This window comes from Talpa occidentalis, unplaced genomic scaffold, assembly GCF_014898055.3.
Source record: "Talpa occidentalis isolate TD23 unplaced genomic scaffold, MPIMG_talOcc4v2.1 talOcc4.8, whole genome shotgun sequence".
Classification (NCBI taxonomy): domain Eukaryota; kingdom Metazoa; phylum Chordata; class Mammalia; order Eulipotyphla; family Talpidae; genus Talpa; species Talpa occidentalis.
In genome coordinates, this window is record NW_023605194.1 from 115,961,896 (window position 1) to 115,988,882 (window position 26,987).

Below are 26,987 nucleotides of genomic sequence, written 5' to 3' on the forward strand. Positions count from 1 at the left end.
TGAATTTGTATAGTCTTTTTCAGTTTTCAACAAGCATATTCTTCAACTTTCTGAGTTTCTGCATATTTACAACCCAGCCCATTATGCTAAGCTGAGCTCACATTCCTGTAGTCCAATACTGACCTCATCCCCCTTTTATTATGTTTTCTTATAAAGAATACTTTATTCCTTTTCCTTAATCATTAGGGAGAAAATATAATTTAAATTCCTGCAGTTTTATCTCCAGGCCTCTTAGACACGCTTTTCTGTCACTGAGAGACTCTTACTCTCACTCTTGCTGTCACTCTTGCGTTGCTGAAAGCACCATGTCTGCAACTACCTGGGCATTGGCCTGTCTTTTAATTCTCTAAATGTTGCACTACTGACTATCCAGTCAGTTAGGGAAAGTATGGACACGATAATGACAAAGGGCATCTGAATCATGATCCACCACAAACCAGCTATGTTTTCATGAGCAAATTCTTTACTTCCTTGTGCCCCAATTTGATCCCCTGAAAAAATGGACTAATAATTGTCTCTGTGATTTTTATTTGTTTTAGGGTAAAGTGGGCTTACATAGTGACTGGCACATAATAAGCACTTAATAACATACTACTGTTTTCATTAACTGCTCTTCTTGTGACATAAAATATTAGATTCTAACCTGAAAAAATTCTAAAGCCTATTTTATCCTTTAGTTTATACTCATATATTGGAACAAGATAGAATTCTATCACCTTTGCCAATTCGTACCTCTGATAGGAAAGCTTTTCTTTAAGTCTAATAAGATCTCAAAAGAACTCATTTTTCACAAAGATTAAAAGTGTTCACTTTAAAGATGCTCCACTCTGGGGAATGAGAAAATCTGTGGCACAGAGCACCGTGTGCATCTGCGTTGGCCTCCCTTGAATAGAGGCTGGGTGACGGTCTCTAGGGTTGCTATCAAGTAATACCTATTGCATTACTAAGTGGTTATTGCATCCCAGTGATTTAGTCTGTAGACAAATATTAGGGATGAGAAAAGTGAAGCTAAGAACAAGTAAGGAATTACAGAGAATAATACAAGTAAATAAGTAGGTATCCGTAATTAACAATTTTAAGAGTGTATGACAAGGGGGAAAATAAGACCAAAAAAAATATCAGTGATGTTTGCCTGTTTACCCAAATAGTGTCTAGATAGTAGAATCTTATTAACAGATGACTGCCACAGTTACTACCAGCAAGGTCACTGATCATTTTTAGAGGATTTGGTTATTTAGGATTTTGGTTATTTAGGATTTTGGTCAATTAGCTATGGAAACAACCTAAATGCCCAAAAACAGATGTTGGATCAAGAAGATGTGGTACATACACACAATGGAATATTACTCAGCAATCAAAAAAAAGATAAATTCATGCAATTTGCAGCAACATGGATGGAGCTGGAAGGGATCATGCTCAGCAAAATAAACCAGAAGGAAAAAGAAAAATACCAGATGGTCCCACTTATAGCAGGAAATTAGGAAACCTAAATAAGGGACCAGGGAAAAGACTAATTATAATAAAGTAAAAATCAAAATCAACAAGCAACTATAAACCAGAGACATACTATGGGGAGGGAGGGAAGGAGGGATTAGGGTCAAAATAAAGGGGTAGGAATTGTATGGGGAATATAACCAAGATGAAAACTCATACATTGTGTAAAAATGAAAAATGATGTAAAAATATATAAAATAAAATAAAACTTAAAAGATCATCAAAACAATTCACTTTTGGTTGGATAGAAAACAAAAGCAAATACAAAACAAAAAATAATGCAGAATCTTTTTCTGATAATGTGTGTTACCAACATTTCCAGAGGGAGTCTCTATTTTGGAATATTCAGAATAAAATATCTTTCCCTCCATGAGTATTTATTTTTCTATTCAACACACTTTTCTGATAGCAAGTCTGCTTGATTTCTTTATATTTCTGGCTCTGTCCATGTGGGGGCTGGCTCTATTCTGATCTACTACTGGACAACAGTTTAATCTGCGCACATTTAATTTTCACTATTTGGCAAGAACCAGTGCAAGCTGTGAGACCTTGGGTAAGCTAGGCAACTTCTACTTAATCTTGCAAATCTGCAAACCAGTAGTAGCAACAGCACCTCATTCACAAATTTGTTGTGAGTAGTAAATGTGCTAATTTAATTAAAGAGTTGGCAGACCTGACACCTGTTAAGCACTTTCTGGGTGAATGTCAATTATTAGAATGCTTCTGCTTTCCATAAATGGATTTTTTTATTCTCTGATAGTTTGAGCTGTTAAAAAGAATCACCCCCAAACATGCACTAACTCTCCTTATCATTTTACTTTCCCATACTTCCAAGAACTCAAACACCACTTATAAGTTACCCTTTCTCTCTATCCTTTGCCGTTTGGGATCTGAAATAAGTAACTTTCTTCTCCTTTAAGCGAAGAACTCAATTTGTAATCGAGTATTAATGTTTGATTCATTAAACCTGTCATTGCAAAGCCACAAAGGAGAAAGGCTCTTTTAACCACACTGTCAAGAGGGTACTGTGCTTTTTCTGTTTTATGTTGGTGGTCAACTCCTTTTAACTCTTGAATAAATGAAAATTCTGTATAAATTCTGGCTTGCCACCAATCTTAATCGGAGGCATATTTGTCTCCTCATTTCTGTGTACTTACTTTTTTTTTTTTTTTGTGGGACCCTCGCCGGTGCCCGGGGATCGAACTGGCGCGGCAGAGGCTGTGGGCAGCCTCGCAACCCAGCACTCAACTGCTGCGCCACCAGGGGAGGCCCTTAGGTAAAAGTTTTTTAAATAGTCACAGAAGGGATGTCAAGCTAAACGCCCCATTTTAAACTGGGACTCTAACTGACTATTGTTCTTTTGGTAAATAGCATCACTTACATTTTCAGCTTCTGAGTAACAGCAATGTCATTTCAACCTTATCATGTCATTTTGACAGAAATGTGCTTAGAATGCTTTATTTTCAGTAGGGTTAAGCAGCATTTAGCTTTTTATGTGTAATGTCATTAGAAATTAAACATCTATAAAGAACATCCTTACGTAAAAGCCTTCTCTTTCTGGAAAATAGGTTATTTCAGTTCTGAAGTTCCCAAGATGAGATTTCACTCTCATGCCATCTGGCTAGATAATAAGATAACATCTAAAATCAATACTTTAATATGATCCTGGCTAAAAACTAGCCTCAATGAGAATTAATGGCATATGGCTAAAGCTTAAGAAAATATACAGATTAACGTTACTTTAAAAAAAATGACTTTTCAAAGAAAAAAAACTTAGGACTTAGGTTTTATGATTTTCTTAAAGAAGGAAAACAAAGTACAGAGATAGTGATTGTGTTCAATTCACAGAAAAACTGCAGATTTCATATGATTAAAAATACTTTCATGAAAATCTATTCTCAAATTCATTTATCTTCAGTTTGCAAAAGTTCAATTTTAAATGAATGAATAAGACAATATTTTAATTAATAATTAAACTAGAGGCAAATGAAACAATAAGCTTGGGATAAACAAAGAAATTTTTAAGCTTAAAAATAAATTATAGCATAGATATTCATATTTTTGGTTCACTTATGCATACATTTTAAATTGAAATGAGAAACAGAAGTGTGTGTGTATTTAGATAAAGTCCTCAGATATGGATTTTACTCTCCCAATACTATATGTGTTCATGGAGATGGGCATGTGATTAGAATTGATATTTTGCTTAATCACATTGTTGTTTAGAACAAACTAGGATTTCAATTCTGGAATATTTTTTGACTTTGTTTTATGATCCTATATATTTTCAATATTCTACAATGGTCTCTGCAAATGAAATGAGTGACTTCCGCCATTCATTATAAATTTTATGCTTGTACCTTAGTTTAGGCTTGTTATTTTGTTGTGTTTTTCAGATGTTTATATCCTAATTTATTTTTTTATAGTTTTATGTGCTAAAGCAGTTTTAGGTTCATAGCCAAATTAAGCAAAATTAAGATTTCCCACGAAACCCATGATCCCACACATGTTAGGGTCCCCCAGGAGTGGTGCATTTGCTACAATTGTTAAGCCTCCATTCACACTATTATCACCCAGGTTCCAGAGTTGATATTAGACATCACTAATGATCTTTTGTAGGTTCTATTTATAAATAGGATATGTTTTATAGATTGTATAATTTACAATTGCACATATGCACCATTACAGTATCACATAGGTTCATTTACCTAAAAACACTCTCTGCTCTTCTTACTCATCCTTCCTTCCCCTTGAGCCTCTGGCAATCTTTTTACCATCTAGATTTTCTTTTTCAATGTCATCTAATAGAAATCATATCGTATGTAGTCTTTTGAGATTGGCTTATTCACCACTCCCCCCACCTTGTTCTTATTTATTTTTATGACAGCTTTTTTCCTTGGGGGGGTACTCTATGGTGTTCTATGCTATTAACATACCATAATTTATCTACTCACTTACTGAAGGAAATCTTGGTTGTTCCCATGTTTTGGGAATGATGAAAAAGTTCACCTAGGGCCTCCCTGGTGGCGCAGGGGTTAAAGACACAGTGCTATCAAGCTATGGCCAGCCACTGCAGCACTAGTTCAATCCCCAGCTGGCCAGGGAGCAATTCACAGGGTGCAGCAGACCTCTCCCATCTCGTCCGCTGCTCCCCTCAGCAGTGGATTTCAGTAGATCTGCCTATTCTGCTCCCCACTCTGTCTCTGGTGAATCTTCTCACCTACCCTGCATCTCAGGTCTACACCCCAGTTCTTGTATGCATAAATAAATAAATCTTTCAAAAAAAAAAGTTAATCTAAACATCCACATGTAGGTTTGTGTATGGATATACGTATTCAGCTTCTTTTTGGGTAAATACCAAGGAGCGTCATATTGGACCACATGGTAAGATTGTTAAATTTTTAAGGGACTACAAATTTGCCTTGGAAGGGAGCTGTATCATTTTGTTGTCCCACCAGCAAAAAAGAAGGTTCCTGTTGCTCCACAGCCTCAGCAGCACTTAGTGATGCCAGTTTTCCAGGTTTTGGTCCTCTTAATAGGTATGTAGTGGTATCTCCTTGTTTTTATTTGCGTTTCTCTGATGACATGTAATGGGAGCACCTTCTCATTCGCTTATCTGTCTTATGTATACCTTTTTTGGGGAGATATTGTTGAGGTATTTGGTTCAGTTTTTAATGTGGGTAGGTTTTTATTATTGCATTTTAAGAGTACTTTGTATGTTGTGAGTAATAGTCCTTTATCAGATGTGTCATCTGCAATTATCAAATCAAATGTGAAAATATTTACAAGAACATAAAAATCACAACTAACCCATTTACAACTGTTACAGATTGAATGCAAGTGCTCACTTCCTGCTTAAATTCATTCTGAAGTTGTAACCACCAGTAAAATTAGGTATAGGGAAGTGATTAGGTCATGAAGGTATTACCTCATACATGGGGTAAATGCCCTTATGAGGAGACCCCAAAGTACCCTCTTCTCTTCCACTAACCAGGACTCAGGGAGCAGACGTTTCTAAGCCACCGGGAAGTGGGTTCTCATTCAATCTTGATCTGCTGGGAACTTGACCATGGACTTTGCAGTCTCCAGAACTGTGAGAAATAAATATTGCTTAAGTGACCCTGTATGATAGGCTGTTATAGCAGCCTGAACTATAGATTAAGACCTATCTTAATCTGTTTTGCAGCTCAGGTTTTTCAGTCAGTATTATATACTTTTTGTGAGATTTCGTCAATGGCAAACACTTGTTTCTTTTCTGAAACTACGTTTCTTGTTATAGATTTCTAGATTAACATCTTGATCTCACAGCCCATCAAAGACACCACTCTTCTGCCCTCTGACTTCAACCGCTGTCAGGAGATAGCTGTTGGTCTGGTTGTAACTGCTTAAAGACAATTCAGTTTTTCTGGATTTTTTTCATTGACTGTGGTCTTTGGTGCTTTTGTTTCCCCTGCTGTTTTGCATTTTCATTAAAGTGTGTTTAGGCCTACATCTCATTTCTGATTCTGCTTGGAATTACATTGAAATACTTCTTGTGTTGGGCAGAGACTCAAAGGTAGGCAGGATGTGGGAAAGCTTTACAATGGGAAAGGAGAAGACTTCAGGTATGCCCTAACTGGAGGCAGTTGGCACAAGAAGCTATAGGAAGGCAAATAGAAGCAGGGCATTTTGTATGACTAGCTAGGGGGGCAGAGTTGGCTTTCTCTGGTTGGTCCAAGATTGGAAAAGGAAGCAAAAAGTAGAGCATCTGTCAAATAAAACCCTAGCTTTATGGGGCTGATAAATACAGAGATCATTGCTTAGTTTTCTTGACTGGTTGCTGGGGATATTGCTCTGACTTACCGGATAGTGACTGTGGAGAACAGTCTGGCTTCCTGGACTGGTTATTTCAAGTTATAAGTCAGGGTTCCATTTTTATATATAAAAACTAGCCACTGTCTTTGTTGTATAATTAATTTCTAAGCCTGAGTCCAAAGTCCTCTTTTACATCCAAAAATATCTGCAAGCAGTTGTATCTCATGCTTCCTAGCCTGATGATGCCCTTCACCTTTGGATGATGGGTGATATTCAACTTCATGACATTTAGAAATAGATACTATTTTTTTTGTTAAAAAAACTATTTATACAAGCAGTGGGGTTCAGGTCAGAAGAGCAGGAGGGTGAGAGAATTCACCAGAGACAGAGCGGGGGAGAGGGGGTAGAACAAGCAGACGGACCAGACACACTGCTGAGGGGAGCAGCAGGCGAGGCAGGAGAGGTCTGCCGCGCCGTGGGTTCTCTCCCTGGCCGGCCGGGAATCGAACCCATACTGCAGAGGATGCAGACAGCTTTACTGCATGCCACTCAGCCTGCTGTGCCACCTGGGCGGCTCCAGATACTATCTTTTATATGTAATTTTATATTCATATTTTTTTTTGTATTTCCTAAGAGTCCAACCTCCAAATAGAAAAAGCCTCAGACCCAAATTTTTGGGTCTACACTGCTCAAAGATTTTGACTTGTGTAACTGGGACATTAGTGCAATTTATCTTCATGCAAATGACAAGAAAGAAAGGGGTTGAGATTCTGAATTCATGATTTTGATTTGAACACATGCCCACACTTACTAAACATTTAAATGGAGAGATGAAGTATTACAGGAGAGACAGGATGTCTATTAAACACATATTCCTGAATTTGGATCACATTAGTGAGTGGTACAGTCTAGGACACCAAGATTTTAAGTTTGTCAACATTTAGAAGTTTGGTCGAGAAAAAATTCATTTAAAAAGAGAAAAAAGGCCTGTGAAAAGCAATGAAACCTCTGTATTGCTTAAATTCACCTTTAGAGTAAAGGGATCCCTTGTTTGAATAAAATATTTCAATGGGTCTTCTCTGTTCAAAGTTAAAATCAAGATCCTATTCAGGAATGTTCAATAGGGTTCTAACTGTTCTGCATAATAATATAAAAAGATTTCTTTATTGTGTACCTGGTAATAGGTAACATCTTTCAAATGTGATTGCCTTTAGGAGCTTTTTCCCCTTGATATAGATTTGTACTTTGATGCCTGTGTAAATTGTTATTAGAAGCAATTGTATTCTCTCCAGGAGATTAGGAGCAGATCCATAGGCAATGGGGCTTATCTTGAATGCATATTATTGGGGCACATGGTAGTTGACCAGACTGGTAATGTCAAGCTACCTGGACTTTTCTACTATTCCTTATGTGGCACTCTGGATTGAATTAACCCAGACTTTATAAAGCACTATTGTCAGCATTCTTTTTTAGTGATTTTTTCCCCTCCCAAAAGAAATGACCATTCCACCTGTCAAGTAAGACACAATGATGCTTCAGGACTATAATGTTTTGCCGGGTGAGGCGTTTGGTAATGACGCAGGGTATATGAGAGTAGAAACCCTGGCTACTGCAGTGGTAGATAAGAGCAGACTGCTGACAGATTTTGGGTTTGAGGAAGGTTTGTCAGAGGTGCTGACTTTTAAACTGAGGGTTTAACTAGGCAAAAGAGGTAGGTGATGTGTGGGCAATATTTCTGGCAGAGTCAACAGCACACACACATTTCATAGATGAGTGTGATAATAGTGTGCAAATCTAAACTTTTAGATTTCAGAGTTAAAACAAATATAGTTTCCAAAAGGGAGTATAAGGTCATACGAATAGATTTGTAAATGAAGAGAAGTGTGTTGAATGAATTATCTAATTAGACCCTGAGTCTGTCACATCTGTCTGGTGGGCAAGGCTAGGATAAGCTGAGTAGCCTGCAGTCCTAGTATCTCTGTGACTTAGAATAACAAAGATTTATTTCTTTCTTGCTCATGTTATGTGTCTGTAATGGTTCAGCAGGGATGATAAGCTTGCACATCCACTCCAGGACCCAAGCTAAAGGAGCAGCAACCATCAACAAAATTGTAGGTTAGAAAGTAAGACAAGGAATATTCTATCTCAGAAGTGACAAGAGTCAAGTCAGTGTACAGAGTCATGGGCTTTCAAACGGCCCCACCTCACCTAAAGAAACCCAAAGTACCACCCTACAAAGAAGGAAGAAAGCTGGAGATATTTGGGGAACAACGTTAGTGGCTATTACAGTGCACTGAGCGTCCAGCCTACACACCCCCCCTGCACTCAGGACATAGGCAGGCACGAGAGAAGTCAGAGGGTGTTCAGAAGTCTTAACCTAAATCAGAATGGGGCTTATTTTGATACAAAGACACATGCACCAATATAATGCAAGTTCTGCTGTCACTCCTCCCACACAGGGCCCTAGAGCAGAGAGAGAGATTGTAGCACAGACGCAGAAAGGCGGACAGGTGGGAGACACAGCAACATGTTCTCTGGTAACATTACTGAGCAGAAAGCAGCAGCACCCCTCCTCGGGAGCAGCACCAGGCCTGCTGCTTTCCATGCCCTGCCTCTGCTCTCTGGGGAAGAGTCTTTTTTTCTGTTCTTGAATTTGGGCACAACTGAGGTAGAAATTAGATACTATGCCTTCCTCGAACAGATCAGGGGTCCCAAGGTGTTTCTTGCCTACAGGAGTAAGGAGCATTTCAAGTCTGAAATAGTCAAAACTACTTTGCGTAGGCCATAAACAAAATTTTATAATATTACACATTTTAAAAGCTTGAAAGAAACTGGGCCTCCCCGGTAGCGCAGCGGTTGAGCGCTGGGTTACGAAGCTGCCCGCGGCCTCTGCGGCGCCGGTTCGATCCCCGGCTGCTCCCCGGCCACCTGAGGAGGGTCCCACATGGCACACAGACCTCTCCTGCCGCCCGCTGCTCCCCTCAGCAGTGTCCTTCGGTCCTTCTGCCTGCTCTGCTCCCCGCTCTGGCTCTGGTGAATTCTCTCACCCTCCCGCGCTTCTGACTGTACCCAGTGCATGTGTAAACAGAACAAACAAACAAAACAAATAAATAAATAAACATGCCTCTAAAAAAAAAAAAGCTTGAAAGAAACAGGGGCAATTAATGTTAATAATCTGATTTACTTAACCTAAATATGTAAAAAAGTCTATTTCATTTAGTTAATATGATTATTATTAGTGAAATAATTCAGATATCTTGTAAAGATATTTCATTTTTATTATTTTATACTAAAGTTTCAAATGTCAGCTTATATACATACAGCACATTTCAATTCTGAGGCTAAATTCCAAATGGCTAATGAAATGTAACCCTTCTGAACGGTAAAGTTGTACTTAGCAGAAAAACATACTTAACATGCATCAGAATTGAAGTTACTCAAATAAAATTAAAAATTCATTTCTTCAGTCACATTAACCATATTTCAAATACTCCATACCCAAGTGGGTACACGCACCACACTGGCCAGCTCATGTCCAGACCCATGCTCTCCCTGGCAGGACACTTTCCTAACAACCTTGATGGTTCTTATTTATTTGAACTATTCATTTTGAAGCACAGATAGTCACACTCACAGCTTGTTGCTAAACATGCCTTTCATCTCTCCCTTGGCTTAAACTGATACAGATTATCTAAGGAAACATGTCCCTACTTTCCTTTCACTGGCCATTGTAACCAAGGGGCAGAATTTGCAGAATGGCACCGAAATCTCTTCAGATGCTTTAACAACACATGTGGAAGCCACAATATTCATTTTGAGTCTTGCAGCGAGGATACATTCTAATTAGCCTGCATCACATAAAGGCCTTCTTCGTTTGGCGTTTATAAGTTTGTGATAAAGAACACCTGCCTCTCTAAACCCTCAAGTCTGAATTTTTGGATTCATTCTACACTATTTTGCTTACTACCATGCACATATTTTCTCTTTCCTGTAGTAATTTGTTAACTATAGCCTACATATACTAACAGCATTCTATTTTCCAACCTTTATTTCCTAAATACTTAAGTTCATAAAAGTTTAGTAAAATAATTTTCTATCATATAATTTAGCAGGTGAGACTTTAGCTAATGTGCCTCTGCATAATATGGACTGCCATCCTTTAGTTTACCCTAGTAATTTTTTAGCACCTGCAGCCAACCCTTAAGCTAATACTACATTTTAAAATTAACTATCTTCTTTTTCATACAACAGGCTAACTTTCCATACATTATCAACATACCCATATCGCAAAGACTTAAAACAACAAAGGTTTATATTTCACTCAGGCTATTAGTCCTTGACAAGTCTGCTCATGCATTTTATGTTTTTCATAACCCGTTAGGAATCGAGGTTAATGCAATAACCACAATCTCAAATATTTCTTGTTACTATGCCAGTGAAAAAGAGTAATGGATTTCAAACCAGCAATTAAATTCTCTAACTAGGAAGAGACATAGATAATTTCTGCTTACAGTTCTTTGGTCAGAACAAGGGGACACACACATGTGATCCTAACATGTACCCAGAAAGAGGAGAGCCAGGAATGCTCAGTGACTAATATTATTAAAATCAACATGGAAATTTATGGTAATAAGATTCAGGAGAAAGAATAAAACTATAATATAGATGTCCAGGAGCTCAAATATTATGGAGAAATGATTGGGCAGATAGACATTAATGGGATCAACTAGACAAGATGAGTTTGAAAAGCATAATGGTCTTTTACATAAGACTAAAGAAGTAAAGATTTGCAACTGCTGCTGAGTAATGCTTACTTCTTCCTCTCTTCCTCACACTTATGGCCTGGTTATTCTGATGGTGTGGGTGAATGTAAATAACATTTTAGAGGATTTGTAGGACTTAATGGACAATTTTATGCTGCAATCTTTATTAAGTTATTTGTAATAGTAAGGAAGTTTCAAAGGACATAATGGGGTGCAGTTTGTGTGAAGGGCAAAAGTGAAATGATTTAAGTATAAAAGGAAACACAGATGAGTCACTGCACTTTTGTTCAGCATAAGAAATATGCTTGAAATTAGTTGATCCTAGGGTTCCAAATACTAATGGTGAAAAGAAAGTAAACAGGTTATAAAGTTCACAAAACTTACATGAATCTCTTTATCCTAGTTCCCGACTCCCTTGAGATCAAAATACATGATCCTTTTATTAATCCTTTTAATTCCTCTCCTTTTTGTAAGTCCACGAAAAGTTAATGATCTCACCCATCTGATTGAACACATCCATCATGGCATCATTTACCATTAAGTAGGCACCGAATTTCAACCAATACATATTTCATGGCAATTCAATGGTAACCTCCATCAGGAAACTCTCTGACTTCACTAGTCTGAAAATCATGCCCCTCTGTGCTTCTGAAGCTCTGTGAGATACACAACTCATCTGATTCCTCTGCTTGTGTTACGATTCAGTCTGCTTTTAGCATAGCAACCATTTCATTTTTTTTTAAAGATTTATTTATTTATTTATTTATTTATATAAGCACTGGGTACAGTCAGAAGCGCGGGAGGGTGAGAGAATTCACCAGAGCCAGAGCAGAGAGCAGAACAGGCAGAGTGACCAAATACACTGCTGAGGGGAACAGCGGGCGTGGCGGAAGAGTTCTGTGCGTCAACTGGGACCCTCACCCGGCAGCCGGGGATCAAACTGACTCAATCACTGCGCCACCGGAGAGGCCCAGCACAGCAATTTTAAAACACCATGGAATACTACTCAGCATTCAAAAAAGATAAACACATGCAATTTGCAGCAACATGGATGGCGCTGGAAGGGATCATGCTCAGCGAAATAAGGCAGAAAGAAAAAGAAAAATACCGGATGGTCTCACTCATAGCAGGAATCTAGAAAACTTTAATAAGGGACCAGGAAAAAGAATAACTATAAGAAAGAAAATATCAAAATCAACAAACAACTATGAACAAATAACACTCTATGGGGGGTGGGGGGTGGGGAGGGGAGGGATTGGGGTCAAAATAAGGGGATTGCAATTGTATGGGGAATATAAAAATAAAATTTATTAAAAAAAAGAGAAGTCAGAATGTCACATCTCTGCGCAAAACACCATTGATGGCTCCTATCTCAATGCAAGCAAATGTCAAAGGCCTCACAGTTGCCCTTAAATTTATACATGATCTGATCTCCTTCCCCAGGCCCAACCTTGCTCATTCTCCTTTACCCTGACTTCCTCATTTTCCAGTATATTCACAAGGTGGGCTCATACCTTATAAAATTTATGCTAGCTCTTCCTTGTTCTGGACTAGTCTTTCACGAAATACCTACATATCTAGCTACATCATGGACTGTAAACCTTTGCTAAAGCATTCCTTATCAAACAAGCTTTACAAACACAGTTTAAATCACCTTGGGTCCCCTGGTGGTGGAAGGGGTTAAGGCGCAACCTATGAAGCTGTCCACAGACACCGCAGCATGAGTTCAATCGCCGACCAGGGAGCTATCCACATGGTGCAGCAGACCTCTCCTGACTCCCCAACTGCTCCCCTCAGCAGTGTACTTCAGTCAATCGGCCTGTTCTGTTGCCCACTCTGTCTCTGGTGAATCCTCTCATCCCCCTGCATCTCTGGCCTGTACCCCAGCTCTTGTGTGCATAAATGAATAAATCTTTAAAAAAATCACCACCTTAACATCTTGGAAACATTTACTCTGTGCTAGTTTTTCTTATAGTTCTTATCATCTTTTCACGTACAATGAATTATCTTATTCAACTTTTTTTTTCACCTAAGAGGTCAAAGATCAGAGGAAAAAGACCAGAAATTGTGTGTAAACGATAACACATTTTCTAATTAAATATTTGAAAAAGAGATTATTATAATAAATGTAATATTTTAAAAGTAATGCACTTAATTTTATCATTTATTAAAGTAGAAACCTAGGACATTTTTATAAACCTGAAAGTACAAGTTCACTTTTATCTACGATAGAGATGTTGCACAAGAGACAACACAACTGAATTGCCCAATTTACCTTCAGTTATCTATATGCGCAAGACAGGTTTCATTTGTTAAATTACATCCACAAATTTGTAATCCTGTATTAATTCATTTGTTTTCATTGTTTTGTTTACCTGCTTCAGAGAAACCTAATTTGCAGAAAATTTAATCACATATATCTTCTCAGTAAATGTTGATTTACTTTCTTTCCTTCCTCCTTTCAGTTCTCACAAACATGGGCAATTCATTTTTGACAAAAAGCAAGAGAAGTTCAATGTGTATAGGACAGTCTGTTAATAAAAGGATCGGTTAAAAACTGATTTCCATATAAAAATTAGGAAATAAAAATCTATTTCTCAAACTAACACCTCAAACTTTATTCAAAATTATTTCAAATATCATAAATCTAAATGTAAAATACAAATATAAAACTTTTAAAACACATCAACAATCTTTTTGATATTGAGTTGGCAAAGTGTTAGACACAAGCTAAAAATCTCATGTAACTGGTCAACTTATAAATATTACAGTCACAATGAAAAAGACATTTTCTTATAAAGTTAAACATACACTTACTATACAACATTTTAGTCATTTCAATCTGAGATATTTATCCAAAGGAAATAGAATCTATGTTTGCACAGTTATCTGTATATATGTAATAGTTTTATCCAAATCATCATTAAAATAACCCAAATGACCCTCATCTGGGAAATGCATAAACAAATGGTGAAACATCCATGATGAAATGCTACTCAGCAATAGAGGAATGCTCCATATATAAAATAAATAATCCCCAGTGATAGACTGCAAGTGTTTTTTAGAGAAAATATAAATGACTTAAATCTCATCATGGAGTCAAGAATATGTTCTAAAGACAATGATCTGGAAATGGAATTGTGTAACTTCAATGAATGAACATAAAGGGTGATAATATATTCAATACTGTGTAACTCTTTGGTGAGGGAATAATTCTTTTAATTCATGATTTAAAAATCTATCAATAGATACTGAAATTCTGAGAATTCTCCAGAGCAGAGAATCAGTTTCCTATATAATGGACCACAGGTGCTTAGTAGAAACTAAATCAACGAGCAACTTCAAATTAATTTAGAAGTCTATATAAAGCTAAGTGAAGGCTATTTCTCAAGGATTAATTAACATTCCACTTTAAATCAGTCTCCATTTATTTGGGTAGTTTAAGTGATAGACAACATGTAATTGTCTATAAAGTTAAACAATGGTGTAGCAACACATGCAAACTAACACCCCCACCCATGTTACACATCAGAAGGGGCTGATAACTGTGGTGATATCTCTAAGTACCATGGAGAATAAAATCAACAACCATAATAGTAATAACATTCATCACTTAAAACCCTTCTCTCATTTAGAGACAACATAGCACGTGTTCTCATCAATAGAACAGGAACCTGGTGTCTACTGGGTAAGAAATTCTGTGTAACAGGGACAGATAACATCTATTTTAAGCAAAAACATTCACTTTCCATGCTTAAATTCTGGAAATTGAGGTGAAGAGCTTGTTTTTTCCACACTCAAATAGCTGGTAAGTGTTAGAGCTTAAAATCTACATGATATATTTACTCATATCTCAGAGACCATCAGCTTCCAGCCTTAGACTCTGAACAATATCTGCACAAGTCTCACCAAACCCATTTTGTCAGTTCATATAGTCTGGAAGGGAAGGGCAGCAGAGTTCAGTGAAAGAACCTTCTGACAATCCAGATATGAATTTCTAATGACTCAACTGATTTATAACTTTTTGACTAAATTGTGTTGGTAAAATTTAGGCATCATCTACCTAATTTACAGAAATATATATACATATATATCTATGTACATAGTTTAAGATAGAACACTTTCAAACACTGTCTAATTTCAAGCCAACTATTCATTTCATTGGATGAGTTTCAATGAAAAGTTTGAGTAATTACGAGTAATTAACACAAAACTATCTTATTTAATTTTAGAGAGAATTCTATTTTTTAAATCTTGTTTCACCACATATTGCTGATGTCTGTCTCTTTTTCATAGTGAGAGACTGAACTAGCTGCCAAGACAAAGAAGAAGAGAGATTACAGAAAGTCTTTATAGTCTTATAAACAGCATTTATAAGCCTGAATCTTAACATTACAATAGAGTAATTACCTATTGGGAATGGAAAGGAGTAATAAAATATGTCAAGTGATAACTCCAAGCTATTACATTTCCTTTTAAGAGTTTATATAGTCTGGTTTAGCTAGTTTAATTTTTTATGTAACTCTTCACAATTGAAAGCTAAATCTACATGCAGACTCAAGGCCATTTAAGAAGGCTGCTTGGAACTGAGGCACAGTAAGCCACCCAGAACTCTAGATTCACCACACAGTTGAGAGATTGTCATTCAACATGCTAACACTGAGCTCCTTTCTTAACTAAAAATAATGACAGGGGAGATTCCACTGCGACCGTTAGTGCTCCTTTCCCTATAACATAGCAGTGCGTGGGTAAAAAGAGAGCCTATTCAGAATATATGCATGCATAAATCAAAGCAACAATGGGAGAGAAGACAGAAAGAGAAACACACCAGTTGCTGGAATCATCACATGGGCACATCACCAGTGCACTCTGGCACACATGCACTAAAGCCTGGTTAGAATACAGACACAGGTAGGCACCATCAAATAGCAACAAAGTCACATGATAAAACATGAGAACAGTAGACAATTTAAACCTTGGGAATCTATAATCAACACACCAAAGTTAAATGCTGGCAGATCTTTCCAAGTTATGCATGTTTACTATATAATAGACCCTTATCTGTATCAGAGAATAAACTACATGCATGCGCCTTTGTAGATACGTGGTCAGCAGTAAGATTACCCTAACACTGCAGAAAAAGCTCGCCATGAGAGTGCTGAAAAGCTGGACTGTGTGTTATGGATGCCAATATTCACAGAATCAGATCAGGGCACTCATTTCACAGAAAACCTAATACCAAAATAGGTTAATGCAGAACTCCCGCCTCGGGATCACCTGAAAGATACAATGACTTGCTTTAAAAAGGCTTAGGTTACTTACTAACAATCTAGACACCAAAATTTGGAGGAAAGAAACCGGGAAAGCAGGAAGGTCTCAAAAACATGTATACAGGAAATATGGTACGACACTGTCTATAGAAGCTATACTGCAACCACCGACAGAAAAAAAATTGGGCCACTCATAACACTCAGACACCAAGTTAAAGGGATAAGAACTAAGATGCTCAGAAACACAAAATAGTATGTAAAATATAGGTGAAATTTTAGCACTAGCTACTAATGAAACTTAGTAACAGAAAGTAAAGTGTGCCACAACAGATGAAAGAAAATAATTCAATGTCTCTAAAACTTATAGTCAAGAAAAATAAATTGCTTACTAACAATCTAAACACCAACATTTGCTTCCTGGTAAGCACACTGGATATAAGTGCCCAATGTCAGGGTGCACACTTAACAGCATCAGGGCTGTCCTCATAGTAAGGAGCCCGGTAATCTGCTTTATGCACAGCATTCCTGTTGGGCAGGGCACTAGCTGTGGCAAAGACTCTTATCGTAAGTCTCTTTGAAAGGCAAAAAGATCAAGTGAGGCTTAGAACTGTAAAAGTACTATCATTACTTTTTTGCAGAAATGAGCCCGTTAGGTCATCTTAAACCTGTTAACTACTACTAAGTGGATCAGGAGAGCTTGTTGCCTGTTGATCAAACTGTTTTGCTTATTGCTCATTTTAAGATCACATTCACTGCAGCTCAGTTCTGGCAACAGCAGCTGTGCCAACCTCCAACAGGGATGGCCACCCTCTGCCCAGATGCAAGTGCACTGTCTGTGATACCCTCCCTGTTAGTCACAGACACCATCCTGGGCACCTTACTGGAACGCAACACCAGCGTCATCAAACTTAACCTCTCCATCCCACAGCACCTTCAGCACCGTCTACTCTCTGGGAGTAAATCAGTAAAGAGACCAAGAACTGAGGAAAGGTGAAGAGGCGCTGGAAGCCTCTGCTTCAATTTCCACAAGAATCAGTGGGGATCCTGAAGACTAAATTCTTTTTTTTTTTGTTTTAAATTATTTATTTATTAATAGAGGCATGTTCCATTTATTTATTTGTCTGCTTGTTTGTTTGTTTTGTTTATACATGCACTGGGTACAGTCAGAAGCGCGGGGAGGGGTGAGAGAATTCACCAGAGCCAGAGTGGGGAGCAGAGCAGGCAGAAGGACCGAAGTACACTGCTGAGGGGAGCAGCGGGCGGCAGGAGAGGTCTGCGCGCCATGTGGGACCCTCCTCCAGTGGCCGGGGAGCAGCCGGGGATCGAACCGGCGCCGCAGAGGCCGTGGGCAGCCTCGCAACCCAGCGCTCAACCGCTGTGCCACCGGGGAGGCCCCTGAAGACTAAATTCTATTAGAAACTGTCCTAAAGGATGAAGATTGGCCTTCATCACTGACTCCTGGTATGGCAGCCCAGTGTATATACCACACGAACCAGGTCTGATACTTGTGGTCTTCCTTTATATTACTTTTTGAATTAAGAGCTGGACTAGACACAATAGACACAGAGGCACTAGACACTGGGACTCTGTGAAAACAAACATAATTTAATTCTTGATTTACTTTGTATGCTAGCACTTATTGTACAAGAGCAGTTGCTGACTATACAGAATGGGAATTTGGGTACCACAGCAAGACCCATTCCAAATCTGAAGGCCATTTTATTTACTAAGCCAACTTGCTTCTCTTGTTCATTCAGAATCTGGAGACTAGTCAGCTACCCACTTAGTATCCCCAGACATTGTGAGTTGCTTAAATTGCTTATTTTCTTATGTTTAATAGAAAAGAGTTAAAGAAAAATAGAATAAATGCAACACAAGTTAATCCTATCAGGACTATCACTGATCCTTACCCAGTATATCAAAATCTTATGCGATACAAAGGCAGATATTTTGCTTTAGATAGACTGAGCATGACTACAAGAGAATACAGAAGCACTTCCATACATACATACTAATAAGGCTATGTTAGATAAGATAATTAAACCATCACATAGAGAAATATCCTATTATCCCAAACTAAGAACAAACTACACACCCAGTAAGAAGGAATCTTCACATTCCATTGTAACGTGGAATATGTGTTAGGATGTAGTCATGGGTAATAAAAATACTTCATGAGTAGACAGTGTCATAGCATATCCATATGACAATAAATGGCACAATTATATCTTTAAATATAAATAAAAATTGATACCACCTCTGATACTATTTAATCCATATTCTTCTATTAGAAAATTAACAAAAGATCCAGGGACACAATGTCCATACTTTAAAAGAACAGGGATATCTTGTTAGATGTATAGAGCATATGCCATATGTCATCATCCTTGTTGCTATAGGTCAAACAAACCTCTCCTTCACAACATGTGTGAGTAAAACTTAGTCTATTACAACTTCTCATAGTCTCGCTGTAACCCACAATAGCCTTCTACGCCTTAACATGTAATATACAATACTATCAAGCCAGTTATAGATCCCCAAATTGTGCTCAATTTGACTCATCTGTATTCCCAGTTTACAACCCATGCCAAACACAGAATAACTGAAAAGAAGGAAGTCCTTACAGTTCCTTGTCGGACAGGTAGGTGGTTTAATTGGCAGAGCAATGGCAGTGGCTTTGCTCAGTTCCAAAGCAATCAAGTGACTTTAAATTTTGAAAACTCTGAAGTCACCCAACATCAATTTAACATACATGTGATGGCAGCTCTGTCATAATGAGTAGCAGACAAATAAAAATAGCAATGTTACAAAATATAAATGAATTTCAGATGGAAATAAATAGACCAATGGTATTATAAATAAAGCAATTGGAGAAAATATTAAAAATGAAATAAAAATGTTTCTTGATGCAAAAACAAGTATAAATATTCAGTTGCTAAAGCTAAGTGGGATTGTTATGTGAGTACCCTTAAAACAGCTATAACCTCTGAGGAGATAATAAAGCAACAGCAACTAGGGTAGACACTACACATCCTAGCGCCTGTGATCCTTCTGCAAATGTGAAATTAGAATACTGACGCTTCGAAGAGGAAACATGTCATGGCATCACCACACTTTCGCAGTTCCCCAAAGTCAAAGTGGAGCCCACAGGTCACAGAACACTCCCACATGCTAGGAAGGATGTGCTGGTGGAATGGAATCCAAATGCCTTTACCACCGCTTGCTCTGTGCTACAACTGTGGGACAAGTACCGTGATGACAGCCTGGGGACCTCCTCAGCCCACTAACGGCCCAATGGGAACGGGGCCATGGCCGCATGTGAAGGGGTAATCTCACACTAACCCGGCGTAGTCAAGTGGAAAACAAGGAACCAAGATGATGTAGTGTGTTAAAATAGAGCAGGATGTGACTGTGACAACAGAGGGGGAAAAAAGGCATTATTCAAGGTGAACAGAAGGTAGAGGAACCATTAATAAAACCAGAGAAATATTTCACTTTGAACCTCCTCAAATTAACAGAGTAAATAAACCATACCATGAGAAAAATTAAGACACAGAAAACAATACCTGGAAGATGAGGCTGATAAAGCAATAATAACTGCAGGACTTGAAAAGACAACAAAAATGCATTTCCTAAGCCAATGGCAGCCCGGCACTCCCCTGTTGGGCGATGGAACGAGCACCTGCCAGGGCCCTGCACGTCTGCACCCCCGAGTTTCATGAAAGCGATAACTACACGGAGACACAATTCTCAAGGAAGCTTAAGAAAAACTTACCTTTTGGTCTTGAGGCTTGGATCCGGCACTGCATTAAAGAACTGGCCTGTTTTTACCAATGACGCGAAGAACATCCCCCTGGTGGCGCAGCGGTTGAGCGCTGGGTTGTGAAGCTGCCTGCAGCCTCTGCGTCACCAGTTCGATCCCCGGCTGCTCCCCGGCCACCAGAGGAGGGTCCCACATGGCGCGCAGACCTCTCCTGCCGCCCGCTGCTCCCCTCAGCAGTGTCCTTCGGTCCTTCTGCCTGCTCTGCTCCCCGCTCTGGCTCTGAATCCTCTCATCCTCCAACACTTCTGACTGTGCGCAGTGCTTGGATAAATAAATCAAAGAAAAAAAAAAAAGAAGAAGAAAAAAAAGGGCCATTAAACTACGGGCAAAGGAAAGTGCATCCAAGAAAAACGTCACCCATAAAGTCCAGCACCGGGGCTGTAAGTGCTCAGGGGCCGCGGGAGGACAGAGGCGTGAGCGACCGCGTCGCGAAGGACACCAGGCGCCCAGCGGCGCCCGCCCGCCCCCACGCCCGCCCCCCGGAGCCCGACGCCCGGCAGGCCTGCCCCGAGCTGCGGCGCGCCAGGCCCACGTGCCGAGAACGCGCCGCGACGGCGCCGTCCCGCCCGCCCGAGCACCGCGCCGAGGCCCGCGTCAGCGCTGGCTGCGGCCCCCGCCCGGCCCGGGCCTCGAGGACTCACCGCGCTCGCTGCCACGCGCGCCCGCCGGTCTCGGGCCCCCGCCGCTCCGGGCCGGCGCCCGCCTCGCGGCGGCTCCGCCGGCGGAGTCCAAGCCCGCGGGGCCCCGGCTCCGGCTCCGGCTCCGGAAGGGCCTCGCCGCGGGCGGCCGCAGAGTCGGGGAGCAGAGCAGCGCCGGCGCCGCGGGCCTGGCCGTGCCCGGGCGATCAGGGCGGCCCACGAACGTCCTCGCGTCCACCGGCTTCGCTGGGCCCGGAGGGCGGCGTCGAGGCCTCGCCAGGCCGGCCTCCGGCACGTTCCGCCCAGGCCGCGGGGCATGACGGGCGGGCGCGCTGCATGACGGCCCCGGCGAGCCAATCACGGCCATGCGCGCGCGATCCACGTGCCCACACGCGTCAGTGTCCCGCCCGCGCCCCGGAGCCTGCGCCGGCCGAGCAGGGACGGGCCGCGCGGAGCGGGCGTGGCCAGGCCCAGAGCCGGGAGAGGCCGCAGCGTTGGCCCAGCCCGAGGCCGAGTGCGGCCCGGGTCGCCGCGGGCGTGAAGGTGAGACGCGGGCGCCTGTGCGGGCGGGAGGGGGCTCGAGGCCGAGGGATCGGGCCGCCCGGGCCTGGGATCTGGAATTTCCCGGCGCCTCCCGGCCCGAGCCGCGTCCCCCGACAGTCAGCTCGAGGGGCGCGTGCGGGAGCCCAGGGCGTCGCGCCGCCGATGTCAGGGCCTCCCAGCCCCGCGCGGCCGGGGTGGCGGGAGAGCGGGGAGGCCGGCCCAGCCGGGGAGGTCGTGCCCGCGCAGCCAGGGCCACGCAGCGCCAGCCGGCGGGCGCGGGTCTCCGCTCGGACGCAGCAGGTGCCCGGAGAAGGGACCCCGGAAAGCCGGCTCTGGGGTCGCGGCGGCGCCCCGCCCGGCTGCGGTGGCCAGAGGCGGGGACCAGGGGCGCCAGCTGAGGCCCCATCCTCGAACACCCAGGGCGAGGGGTCAGCGTCTCGGCGCCCGGAACCCGCCTGCAGACCCTGAGCTCGCGCTCCCCGGGCGCGCTGACTTGGAACGTGGGGCGCCATAGCCGGGCCCGGCCTCCCTGAGGGCCCCTCCCGCCACGCAGGCCCTCGAGCCCCTGTCCGCGGTGGCGGGGCCTTCAGGACACCCCCTCCCACCCCCCCCCCCTCCCCACCCCGCCCCCTGCCTCTCCCCACTCCCCCACCTCCTCCCCCTTCCGCAGGCCCTCGACACCCCACCCCACTCCCCACCCCCTTGCCCCACCCTCTCCCCACCCTCTCCCACCCCCACCCCTCCCCACTCCCACTCCTCCACCCCTCCCCCCTTCCACCCACCCACCCCTCTCCCCAGGCTTTGCGCCCTGAGGCCGCTTAGCAGGTGCAGGCTTAGAAAGTGTATTTTGTTCGTTTTTTTTCCCCCTAGCAAGTTTTGATTATTTATTTTGAATCCCTGCTAGACGTTCTGAGTTCAGTGTTTCTTGGCGTTATTAGCAAACCATTGAGTGTCTTTTAGTAACACAGCTGTAAAGTGCTTCAGCCGAGGGCTGCAGGAGAGTGGCAGAGGCCCAATCTGTTGTTTCAAACTGCAGGCTGTAAAACTAGACGGATTTGGGTTTGAATGTTGCTGCTTCCTGAGCTCACTCTGAAGGAAGAAAGCCCTCTCAGATTCCACTGCTTTACCTATGAAATGGGGATGATCATCTTAATCGCCTCTTTCTTTCCCTGCGTCCCCATGTTACCGAATGGATCCTGCAGAGGGTTACTGTGTGGTGCCTAACGTCTTAAATCTGAATAGAATCTTGCCATCCATTTTCCCTTTATTTTTTATTTTAAGAAGATTTTCTGCATTTAAATTTCCTCTCAGTGAACATAGGTATTTCTCTGGGCAAAATTGACCTGATCGTTTTCAATAGAGAACATTTCAGAAGAAACATCATGATCTTTAAAAGCTAAGTTTCCTCAGAATACAAGCTTGATGTATTTAGCAAAGTATTTCATTCTCCTTTAAATCAAATCTTTTGTGCTGAGTCAAAAAGGTGGAGAAAATTCTGCATGGGAGATGAGATGTGCCATAGTATTCTGTTGCAGCTTTTTCTTTTTCTTTTTTTTTTTTTTTTTTGGTGTATTCTTTTCATGGATGGTTGTTCTAAACAACCTTGTGGTAAAACTAGTACTATTATATCCCATTGGGGGAAATGATAAGTAGCTCAAGTTTTGTGTTGTTATGTCACCTATTTCCTTAAATACCAATAGTAAAATATAATGCCATTATACTTTGGCTATTTTTCAACATACTTGAGGGGGAAGAGCTGATATTCAAGAGATGTCTCTTTTTGTTTAAAACTATATTGGGTTAATATACACCATAGAAAAAGACATGAAGATTTTGTCAAGTAGCTCTTTATATTTTAAATGTTATATGGTTAGAATAGATATGCAGCCCTCCATTAAAGTACAGTAAGATTCTGACATTTTGAGGGTATCAGCTGATAACATTGCTTTCATGATAGGAAAAAAATGACAAAAAGATTTAACAAGTATGTCTTTAATTGAAGAATTAAAACTTAGAAGCAGGCAGAGATATAAACTATACAGATAAGAAAATATTAAAGAAAAAAGTAGACGATTATAAAAGGGATTTTAAAAAATCATTTAAAGAATTTAATTTTTTTGAGAAGTAAGGTTTAGTGCAGTTTTTAAATGGGGTAATAAACCAGAATTGGTGTTTTAAATGCCAACATTCTAGAATTTAAGACAAAATATGAGCTGATAGTTTTGAAGGACATCTCTTAAAAAAATATATGACCTATGATAAATTAATGAATAAGATTGTGATTGTAATAATTTTTATACAGATAAATAAGTCTTCATCAATATTTCCCCTTTATTCTTAACATTTTAGGACCTTATTCATATTAAATATTGGCCCTTGTTCTGAAAATAAACATGTTGTTTTATATATTTGAATGTCATGTTTTGCATGAGTTCTTAACCCAAATTAAGTATTATACTTTGGTTTTTATTTGAAATATTTGTACAGATTATATAGCACAATTCAAAAACTAATTGGAGTGAAATATAAGTTATTGCAATTTTTTCAGACTTTAAGAGCAATCTACTGTTAAAAATCATTTTGGACAAATACATTAAAAAAAGAATATATATTAAAGACCATCAGCTAAGCTTCAATGACATTAACATGCTCTACCTATTTCCTTCTAATGTGTGTAATTTTGGGGCATTTTCTATAATTTTCTGTAATTGTGTTTGTGGCCAGTGTAGTATCAGGTCACATTTTGTTATTTTTATCTTGTGTGTTGAGCTAAGTTATCCATGTTATTTTGTGCCTCCAGGGAGCATATTACATTGTCTTACTTAGTATTTATAGCTAGATACGTTATGGTACATGGAGATATCCCAGAGTATTACTTGGATTCCATCCATTTCTCTATAGCAGTATCTCCACTTCTTGATTATTAGGTCAGTCATATTGTTGAAGTAAATAATAATAGTAATAATAGTAAAACAACTGAAACACTATAGACTGTCATCTATAGTAAAGAAAATAATGTTTTTGAGATGTAATAATAGGTGTAAGAATGAGACATACAAAAATGTTCCTCTATCTGTATTCTCTGGATTATCTGTGGAGATACAATGTTCTGGATATGTCTATGGAAATATAATGTTCTGACTAAGAAAAGGAGAGCAGCGTGTATTTGTCATTGGTTTTGATAATAAACAAAATTTTACAGAAAAGCCAACTTAACTCTACCGGGTGTTAAGTTTTCTGCTGGAACAGCCAGAGCTGAATGTGAATTAAACACTTAATAAACAGTTGTTTGTTTCTATACATTGGAGCAGTGAAACTAAGCATTGTTTCTTCAAATAAATATCTTAATTGGTGGCAGGATATGTAAAGGAGCATGATAATTTATGAAACATTTAACTAGGCCAAAGTTGGAGATCTTTGACTAAGCATGATTAATGTGAAAATCCAAATCTATAAAAAATTGGTCCGATAAAGAAAAATCTCTACTACAGCTGGTATCTTGGAGCACCTTGTAGCTGGCTATTCACCTGAAGTGTAAAGCCATACTGAGGAATGAGATTGAGCTATTTTTGCTAATAATTGAATATTTGTAAATGTTGGTGACTAGGCCAACTTGAAAAGTTAGAAATAAGATTTCCCTCCCAATTTGTATTCTTTTTTGGTGGAGTACCTTTAAAAAATTCGGAAAGAAGAAATAAAACTATTACTATTTTCATTTTGCATAATCATATACATAGAAAACCCCCTAAATATGCCAGTGAGTAATTATTTTTCTTAAGATTTATTTTTATTTATGCATACAAGAAATGGGATGTAGGCCAGAGGTGCACGGGTGAGAGGATACAGAGTGGGGAGCAGAGCAGGTGGATCTGCTGAAATACACTGAAATACACTGCTGAGGGGAGCAGCCGGGAGACAGGAGAGGTCTGCTGAGCCATGGGGGTAGTAGCTCTCTGGCTGGGGATGCCCTATGCCGAAGTGGCTGGCAATAGCTTGATAGTGCTGAGACTTAACCCTTGCGCTAACAGGGAGGCCCATCCACTGAATAGTTAATTGAGATAATAATCAGTAGAGCAAAGTGGCAGGTTACAAAATCAGTTTACAAAAATGTTGTTCCTATATTCCAACTTTGACCTGGAAGAGAAGGAAATCAAGAAAACAAACCCATTTACAGTCATGCCAAAAAGAATGAAATGCCTGGCAGTAAACTTAGCAAAGTTTACTTTGTTGGTAAATTTACTGACAAAGGACCTGAACAATGAAAAATATAAGAAATTGTTAAAAGAAATAAAAGACGCAAAGAAATGGAATGATACTGCCTGCTCATGGATTGGAAAGATTAAGATTGTTACAATGACCATCTTTCACAAAGCAATATTTAATGCAGTGTAAACAGATTTAATGCAATCCCTATCAAAGTTCCTTTGATGGCAGTCTTAAAAGATAGAGAACAATGGCCCTGTGGAAATGGGCCATATTAAAAAGACCAAAAACAACCATTGTTTGGTCTGATGTAGAGAAAAAGGACCCCTCGTGCGCTGTTGCTGGGTATGTGCACTGTTCCAGACACTATGGAAAATAGCCTGGATCTTTTTCAAAACGTTAAAAATAGATACATCATATGATCTGGCAATTCCACTCATAGGTATCTACCTAACAGATGCAAAAGCACGGATTTGAAGGGATGCATGTGCTCCTGTGTTCATTGTAGCACTGTTTGCAAAAAGTCAAGGAAACAATCTCTAAATTGTATGTAACATGTAAATTAATGGCACATCTATAAAGAAGGGAAAATAAAGATCTTCCCTGCTACCATGCACTCTTCAATTGTGAGTTCGTTATGCAAGTCTGGGACTCCTTGGAAAAGAAGGTAGCTGGCACTTAAAATTACTGTTATTCAGTGCAACTGATTATTAAGGTGTTTTTGCATGTTGGGGAAAATATTTTTTAAAAGATTTATTTTTATTTATACAAGAACTGGGGTACAGGCGAGAGGTGCTGGAGGGTGAGAGAATTCACCAGAGATAGAGCAGGGAGCAGAACAGGCAGATGGACCAAAAACACTGCTGAAGGGAGCAGCAGGTGAGACCGGAGAGGTCTGCTGCAACATGTGGGTATCTTCCTGGCTGGCCGGGAATCAAACCCACGCTAACTAGGCTGCAGACACCTTCACAGCATTGTGCTCAACTGGCTGTGCCACGGACAGGCCCTGGGAAAAATATTTTTTTCATCTTCTAAGTCCACCCCAGAATACAATTATAGACCTTTTTCAAAAAAAAAAAAAAAAAAAAAAGGTCACTTTTGTTTTCATCTAAATTATTTGACTTTATATTTAGTAATAACATACTTTCAGGAAATTAGAGACAGACCATCTTCCTACAGCTCGGTAGATTGTCACAATTTGGGCACATCTGTATAAACAGCACTGAAGTCAAGAAATAACTACTTAGCTATAAAAAAAAAAAAAAGACAAACTGTTGCTATTTTTGCCAACATGGGTGGACCTGGACGTGACTGTAATAAGCAAGATAAGTCAGAAGGAGAAAGACTTATACCAGATCATGTCAACTCTATGTGGAATATAGAGAAACAAAACAAGGTAGCAGATAAAGCCAAGCCAATAACAAATGCCAGAAATCTGACTGTATAACTGAGGCTACCT

General features: G+C 40.3%; 1 long non-coding RNA gene across 2 annotated transcripts in view; it reads right to left on the bottom strand.

Annotated features, from left to right (window-relative positions):
• LOC129144973 (uncharacterized) overlaps positions 1–20,293 on the bottom strand; it is a 455,350-nt gene extending 435,057 nt beyond the window's left edge. For both annotated transcript variants that reach the window (XR_008549900.1, XR_008549899.1), the window contains exon 1: positions 20,097–20,293. This is a non-coding gene — a long non-coding RNA (uncharacterized LOC129144973). The remainder of the gene's footprint in view (positions 1–20,096) is intronic.
• Positions 20,294–26,987: the final 6,694 nt, after the last annotated feature.